Source organism: Amphibalanus amphitrite, unplaced genomic scaffold (genome assembly GCF_019059575.1).
Source record: "Amphibalanus amphitrite isolate SeventyFive unplaced genomic scaffold, NRLGWU_Aamphi_draft 001029F_arrow, whole genome shotgun sequence".
In the NCBI taxonomy this organism is placed as follows: Eukaryota; Metazoa; Arthropoda; class Thecostraca; order Balanomorpha; family Balanidae; genus Amphibalanus; species Amphibalanus amphitrite.
Genome location: NW_024882523.1, coordinates 149112 through 157716, shown reverse-complemented (window position 1 = coordinate 157716; position 8605 = coordinate 149112). Strand labels below are relative to the sequence as shown.

The 8605-nt window shown below is 47.5% G+C and overlaps 1 protein-coding gene across 2 annotated transcripts in view; it reads left to right on the top strand.

Annotated features, from left to right (window-relative positions):
• The first annotated feature begins 437 nt into the window (after window positions 1–437).
• LOC122369371 (histone acetyltransferase KAT6A-like) overlaps window positions 438–8605 on the top strand; it is a 38335-nt gene continuing 30167 nt past the window's right edge. Inside the window, exon 1 of one of the 2 annotated variants that reach the window (XM_043344071.1) lies at window positions 438–627. The gene's annotated coding sequence lies outside the window, so the exon portion shown is untranslated. The remainder of the gene's footprint in view (window positions 628–8605) is intronic. The other variant, XM_043344070.1, reaches the window with a different exon arrangement.

Genomic DNA, 8605 nt, shown 5'->3' with positions numbered 1-8605 from the left:
CCGGGTAAATAATTGCGCCCGACTCGCGGCGCCAGCCCGTTATTACTCTATCGGTAAGTCAGCCGCGCATGGGCTGGAAAAATCCTCTGCATCGCCCCCGACGACTATTAGCGCCGCCACTCGGTAAATCAATAGCCGTTTTCGCCGGCGGCCCCTCGACAGGAAATAAGCCAATGACACCTTTGTAACCAAACGCTGTTCACCAATCACAACGCTTGTTAGAACACAACAGCTGTTAGTGTCGTCCGAGCTCGCGATGGTTCATATTATTTTTCGAAGTTTTCTTACAGTATATCCCAAAAGACAGCTGCTATAAATTTCTAGTGCTGAGTTTTTCAATTTTCGAGGTAAGAGACATCATAAATTGTCCTTACATAGACATTAAAACCAATAACGATCCCCCTTGTCAAATGCCTCTTTAGGGAGGTGGCGCCGCCAGGCGGGGAGAGCCGTTACTACCGGGCGCGAACGGCTCCCGGCGGGCGCCATGTTTTGCAGCGAGAGTGGCCGTGGGGAGGCGTAGTGCCAGTTATCGTGAGATTTTTCAGTGATGTGAAGGAGAAGTGGTGTTGGTTTATTATAAAAGCAAGTTATTTGGTGTGCGTCATCTTTTGAAATTACTAAAAGGTGAGTAGAAGGCCTACTTATGCCTGTAAAATCCTGCGCGATTGTTGGGCCGGTGGGGCCCCCGTGTTCTGCGTCCCCGTAACGGTCGGGTTTTTCCACGATCAATATCTGACTCATCCATCGACAACCACCTATCAGACTGTTGTTTTTAGAACAGCATAAGTATAAACTCTGCATTTAGCATCCATTTATGCCAAAACATCCACCAGATGGGACGTAGATCGCCGTTGAAATTGACCCTGAACCGGGCGCCGACGGTGACAAGATGGCCGCGGCGCGTTCCGAGCCGCGTTCGCCGACAGCACCTGGCGCTCGCGGCAGATGGTCCGTCCGCCTTTGAGCGCCACCGGCGGCCGGGCAGCGGGTCCGCACTGCTATGGGACGGCCTCTGCAGGGACATGTGCCAGTTTGAAATTGCGTCGGTTGTTTGCTAGAAACAGACTGCGGGCGGCCGGCCGCGGGGCCCGCCGCCGCGGCTCCCGACAGCCGCCCACAAAAACCCACCGGCTCTCTATTGATTGCCGAAAATAGCGTCAGGGCTTCTGTCGAAGGACCGGGGTGTCATGGGCGGGTCAGCCCTCGTCCATGACCTTGCAGTCTCCCAGGGGTCACCTGGTGGTCACGGCCCGTGTAACCCCGCCCGGCCCGTGCTCCAGCCGCGGGCGGCCGGGAGTCCCGCTAGCCAAATGGCGGCGCTTGGCTTGTAGCCTGGCACAGCCGAGCGGCCGCGCGGTGTCTAGGGGGAGGTGAGGCGGCGATCGGTGCGGATTCCGGACCCCGGTGGCTTTCCAACAGGGGCGGGATCCACGCCAGGTGGGCCGGAAACTGCCTGTTTCCGGTTCGGCCCGCCGCCGCCGCTCGGGCGCGGCACGAGGCTTCTCGTCCCGGCCCCGGGCCACCATGGGCGGGGAACCCCCAGACAGGGCGCGAAACCAGTTAAAACCCGCTTCGATCAGCTGGGGATCTAAAATGCTCAGCTCACACCTGAGTTCGTCGCGTGATGATCCAGAAGCCTGCCGCCGTCATGCGACGGTGTTGTCTGGTTTCGTCATGGGGAATCTAAATTTGGCAGGGCTTCGGCCGGTTGCATCACGATTTGAATGAATCACGTGAACCCGGTGTGAAACACATGCAGAACAGGCGGGTTCTCGCTACCGTTGGTTGTCACACGTTAAGTGCTATTACGAATGGTAAGTTAGTGCGCCATTCGCGGTGCACAAAGTCACATTTCTCCGCGGGATGCACGACATTGCCGGTGACCGCTGTCAGGCTCCAATGGAAAATGTTGCGTAGGCGAGCAGCGGACTGGTGTACAAATTTATTATTCTCTTGTGACCCACGGACATCTGTGATCAGCATTTGTAAACAATGCATTATTTTGTGACTTTGTCTTAAGGTAAACTGCTACCTATATGCCGTCCAACTTGCTTGGTAATAACCTAGGGTTTCTGCATCTTGTACGATAGTTTTTGCACTCTGGAAGCTAAATTTAAATAAGTATTTCGGTCTGGAGTAAACAGTAAGTGTGAGGTTATATGTAATTGCTAAACACATGATGTTGGCAAAAAGTATGCGGGGTGAATATTTTTAAATCCATGGAAAAAGAAGTTTTAGTGGCAAATATAAATAGCACTTTCGCCTCAATCAACAAGGTGTCCTGTTGTCAGCCAGTGTTGACTGCGCAATCGATCGCTCTCGGTCTGGTTCTGGGGCACTTTTTCAGTTGCCGAACTATTCTGACCGACCCGAGTTGTGCGTGTGTTTCATGCACATATCAATTTTTTATAATCGTCCTAGTTCATTCAAAATATGTCGACATTGTTTTGTCCTAGTTTATTCAAAGTTTGTACACGTTATTTTCAGGTTTGCCAGTCGAACTCTTTTGTGCATTAATTCACCTAATTTTTGTTCGCTAGTTTGTAGAATAACTCGCTCTTACATTCAAGGTGTCTGTTTTAACAAAAATCTAATTATTATCAAATAGCAAAAAAAAATTAATGATAATCAAATTAATGATATTTGATGTCATACGCCGATGTTTTACGCGTCTGTCGGCAGCTTTTATAAGCATACCTGTCGAGTGGCGTACTTCAAACGGCCGTATCGGCACAGACAGGCTCTCTGTTTAGCACTCACCTGTTCAGTACCAGACCTGCCGCTGAGTTGTCAATCATCGGCCTTTCGCCAATTGTTACCTGCCAATCAGACGCATTTCTCCACTCGTGTTTCCCCTCGGGAAGGAGAGGGATGACCCTTAACGCTAGCCGTGCTATTTTGATGACGGGAGGGTAGCCAAATATGCCATATCATGCGGGACATTTGTGGTTGATGCGTTGATTGATTTATGGTGTATTTGGGGTCATTTGCGTGATTTTTTAGTCGATTTCTGATCCTTTAGCTACTCAGTTGATCTATGGGTGTCTATTTGTTACCAAAATCTCGACTTATTAGTTATAGCTCATTCAAGTTCATTATACTTTCAGTGGCGCGAAAGTTTCATGAGGACAAACAATCCGGTCGGCCCTCGTAATTTTCATGGGCGCTGCTAATTTGCCAAGGTACAGCCATCAGTAACTGCCAATTACCCCCTTACCGCCATTGAACTAGTGATTTATGTTGGCATTTGAGTCGGCACTGCAGGCATACACATCACTGTATAGTGTATATGACCCTGCGGTAAATGCCTGTGTTGAGGCCCGCTCGTGCCTGTGGTGGGGGAGGCTCGATGATTCGCGCTGACTCGCCAATGACGTATGGTGACGGCTTTGAAAGGAATGTCAAATTTGTAGGGGAAGGTGGGGTAAGACGGACCAGCTAAGGTTTGAGGCCACATATCTTGCTACACTGCTCTCGTGATTCATATTATTTATAGTCTTCGGAATGCTCAATCCTTCCTCTGTTGATATGTGTAAAGACTAAATTTCAACTTAAAGACATCTAGGTGGTGGATGCTCTTAAAGAGGGACATGTCAAAAACTCAGACAAGAAAAAACGCGGGGTAAGACGGACCACCCAGCAGTGCCTGCTATCCGTTCATGTGTGTTACACTTCTGCTCTGTACTCTTGTAAGAAAAAGTAACCAGAATGGTAAAATAACAAAATGAGCCTTTATTCTTTACTCATGTGTGATGGAAGTGCAGCTAAAAGCTGGGAACATGTGTGTTGATTGTCGTTTGGCATGAATGCATGCTAACTGAGCACTTGCATGCATGGCTCACATGCAACAAAGACTCCTTCCTGAAAAATTAGCTTACTTAAACTTGTGTCAATTTTTTGGAAAAGAACTTTCCATATGCAGGGTACAATGGACCACCACAGGGTAAGATGGACCACAGTGGTCCGTCTTGCCCCAAATCTAAATTCTGTCATTATCATGACGTATATGTCAAACAGCCCAACATTGGAAAACCTTGCCTTTCCTAAAGTGTGACTATAACTAAGTTTATAACTTTGTTCTTCACAGTTAAGTGCAAAATAGAAACTAATCATGCAAGAAAGGCGCCGTAATTGAATCACCCGTAGACCTCTTATATTAGATCGGTTTGACGAAAAACAACATTTTTCTCAATAACTTAAAAGCTATGCATCCTAGCAGCATGACCTCAAGGTCATAGAGATCTTATATACATAGAGATGACATGCACTTAAAATCGTGGCGATTCAGTGGGTCTTTTTAAGCAACTTATTTTCAGCCAGTAGCGTGCCAATATGGCTGAGGCATTGTTAGTCTGAAGAAATTATTACGTAGCGAGCGAAGCAAGCGTAGTCTTTCGTACAATTATATGAAAGAAAAACATTGACCTTTTTCCTCGAATCTATAGCAAAATTAATGAAAAATCACCTTTTTATTTACGTGATATTTCGGCCAACAGACCATTATCAAACGAAAGAAGAACAATGTAGAAGACAAAAACGGTTACAGCAGACAGACGGCAGCCTATTTTCATATTTCGAAATTCATCTCGCGGTATTTGTTTACATAAGACTTCAATGGAAGAACATCCTTGGTTATGCTAAGATGTTTCCGATGTACCGAACACACATACATAAAACGAGCGATAAAAAACGAGACAAAATCAGGACATATAACTCATCATAACACTTTTTGAATATTCGATACGATCGATGACTCGAATTCACACGCTGCATACGCTATCTTACACACTTATATGATAGGCCAAGACACAAGACGTTCGTTCAGGGAGGGCTCCGAATCTCTGATAGTGATGGACTCTGATATCTTTCTGTCTGGGTAGTCCAGAGCCTGGTGCAGTATCTCCACCGTAAGTGGTAGATCCGCCCCTCTGTCTAATGACAGCTGACCGTGAGCCACTCTAAAGTGGTCTCCGAGGGGGGTGTCGGGAGTCGCACTCAGCATGTTCCTCACATGCTCGGTAAAACGCAGTCTGACAGGACGTTTGCTCTCTCCCACATACACCGCCGGCTGTTCCTTGCAGAGAGTACACGTGATCCTGTAAACCACATTTTTGGTCGTGCATCTCCCTGCTAAGCCACACTTACAGCAGTAGCACCCGCGACTGGCACCCGGACAGAGAGGAGGTGAGAAGGCTGACCTGACTAGCGCGTTTTTCAGTTTGTTTTTGTTTCGCCAAGCAAGTCGGATGTTCATTCCCGACCTGCGCACCACACCTTTCACCCGGCTCAATAATTTCTCGTCCACATATGGTAGAGTCAAGAAGCCATCTACATCCTCTTTTGTAGAACCCCGTTTAGTGTCAGCTTTCGCTTCCCTTAGAGTTCTCCTAAGCACGTTTTCAGGGTACCCGTTGCTAGAAAGGAGATTCCACATTTTTGTCACGCTCTTTTCTTCCCTGTCCTTATTCGACGATACTGTTATGGCCCTTCTAAACTGGTTCCTAGCCATGCTAATTTTGGTCGAGGACGGATGAGCTGAAGAGAAATGAAGCACTATGCCCGAGTTGGTAGGCTTAATGTACAGTTCAGTGGCCAGAAATGTGATGTCATTGTCAGAAACGACAGAGACCAGGGTATCTAGGTATGGGACCCCCGAGTCCTGCTTCGTGAACTCCATCGTGAATTTTACTGTAGGATGAAGTGAGTTCAAATACGCTAGGAAATCTTTCAGGGCTTCCTCCCCGTGGGTCCAGATTCCCCCGTAATCATCAATGTATCGCAAGAGCAGGTCGGGCTTGGCCTCCCTGTTTTGTAAAGCCAGTCTTTCCAGCCTGTCTAGGAAGAGGATAGCAACGGGAGGGGCGCAAGGGTTACCCATCGCGATTCCCACTTTCTGTTTGTAGAAATCTTTGTCAAAGCAAAAGACGTTATTCCTCAGACACTGGTCCAGGAGTGTGCATACGTCATCGGGTGTCAAACCGAACATGTTGATATCAGTAACATGCTCCTGCAACTTTTCCCGAACAGCCTCCACTGCCTCATCTAAAGGAATGGAACCATACAGGTTTACTACGTCTATGCTGAAAAGGTTTACTACGTCTATGCTATGCTTACTACGTCTTTCAGCATAGACGTAGTAAACCTGTATGGTTCCATTCCTTTAGATGAGGCAGTGGAGGCTGTTCGGGAAAAGTTGCAGGAGCATGTTACTGATATCAACATGTTCGGTTTGACACCCGATGACGTATGCACACTCCTGGACCAGTGTCTGAGGAATAACGTCTTTTGCTTTGACAAAGATTTCTACAAACAGAAAGTGGGAATCGCGATGGGTAACCCTTGCGCCCCTCCCGTTGCTATCCTCTTCCTAGACAGGCTGGAAAGACTGGCTTTACAAAACAGGGAGGCCAAGCCCGACCTGCTCTTGCGATACATTGATGATTACGGGGGAATCTGGACCCACGGGGAGGAAGCCCTGAAAGATTTCCTAGCGTATTTGAACTCACTTCATCCTACAGTAAAATTCACGATGGAGTTCACGAAGCAGGACTCGGGGGTCCCATACCTAGATACCCTGGTCTCTGTCGTTTCTGACAATGACATCACATTTCTGGCCACTGAACTGTACATTAAGCCTACCAACTCGGGCATAGTGCTTCATTTCTCTTCAGCTCATCCGTCCTCGACCAAAATTAGCATGGCTAGGAACCAGTTTAGAAGGGCCATAACAGTATCGTCGAATAAGGACAGGGAAGAAAAGAGCGTGACAAAAATGTGGAATCTCCTTTCTAGCAACGGGTACCCTGAAAACGTGCTTAGGAGAACTCTAAGGGAAGCGAAAGCTGACACTAAACGGGGTTCTACAAAAGAGGATGTAGATGGCTTCTTGACTCTACCATATGTGGACGAGAAATTATTGAGCCGGGTGAAAGGTGTGGTGCGCAGGTCGGGAATGAACATCCGACTTGCTTGGCGAAACAAAAACAAACTGAAAAACGCGCTAGTCAGGTCAGCCTTCTCACCTCCTCTCTGTCCGGGTGCCAGTCGCGGGTGCTACTGCTGTAAGTGTGGCTTAGCAGGGAGATGCACGACCAAAAATGTGGTTTACAGGATCACGTGTACTCTCTGCAAGGAACAGCCGGCGGTGTATGTGGGAGAGAGCAAACGTCCTGTCAGACTGCGTTTTAACGAGCATGTGAGGAACATGCTGAGTGCGACTCCCGACACCCCCCTCGGAGACCACTTTAGAGTGGCTCACGGTCAGCTGTCATTAGACAGAGGGGCGGATCTACCACTTACGGTGGAGATACTGCACCAGGCTCTGGACTACCCAGACAGAAAGATATCAGAGTCCATCACTATCAGAGATTCGGAGCCCTCCCTGAACGAACGTCTTGTGTCTTGGCCTATCATATAAGTGTGTAAGATAGCGTATGCAGCGTGTGAATTCGAGTCATCGATCGTATCGAATATTCAAAAAGTGTTATGATGAGTTATATGTCCTGATTTTGTCTCGTTTTTTATCGCTCGTTTTATGTATGTGTGTTCGGTACATCGGAAACATCTTAGCATAACCAAGGATGTTCTTCCATTGAAGTCTTATGTAAACAAATACCGCGAGATGAATTTCGAAATATGAAAATAGGCTGCCGTCTGTCTGCTGTAACCGTTTTTGTCTTCTACATTGTTCTTCTTTCGTTTGATAATGGTCTGTTGGCCGAAATATCACGTAAATAAAAAGGTGATTTTTCATTAATTTTGCTATAGATTCGAGGAAAAAGGTCAATGTTTTTCTTTCATATAATTGTATCTATCATGTTCCTCGCCAGAGCACTGGCAAACATTAGTAGTCTTTCGTAGATTAACGGAAATTTCTGAGTATGAGCGGCCGGCCGGCCGTAGTTACGCTTTTGCGAGGCTTATATCTCAGCAACCACTTGACCGATTTACATTCGATGATTTTTCTAGGGTAGCTTCATTCCTTCTACCAAGTATTGGACTATTCTCGATGCATGTGGGTGACCGCTTATGCACGTGCCACGTGCAAAACGAAGAGGTGTCAGTTTTGCAATTGTTGCAATATCTTGGTAACTACTTGGCCGATTGCGCTGAAAGTTGGTATGTAAGTAGGCACCCACTAGGCAATGCATATCCATGTGCCACAGTTGGGGTGCTGCTGCACGTGCGCACGTGCAGGGGTCGATTCCAGATCTCGAGAACGGCTGAACCGATTGTGCTGAAATTTGGTACATGGTTAGGGACCAGTTAGTAGGGCGGCGTGCAAAAGTCAGTTGTGACCCATTTTGCACGTGTGCACGTGCAGGGTGCCGCTTCCAGATCTCGAGAACGGCTAGGCCGATTGCGCTCAAATTTGGCACATCGCTAGGGACCGGTTAGTAGGGTGCAGTGCACAAGTTAGTTGGAGGTGTCCCTTGCAAATTCGCTTGTCCAAGGCCCACCCTCTCGCTCGCTCCGTTGGTCGCCCCAAAAGGCGTTTTACTGGTTAAAGATATTGCTGTTCTTTCCTGGCTGATTTCATTCCTGAGGTAAGCAATGAAATTTGTAGCATGATTTCATTTTGTGTTTTTATTGAATTCCTTAA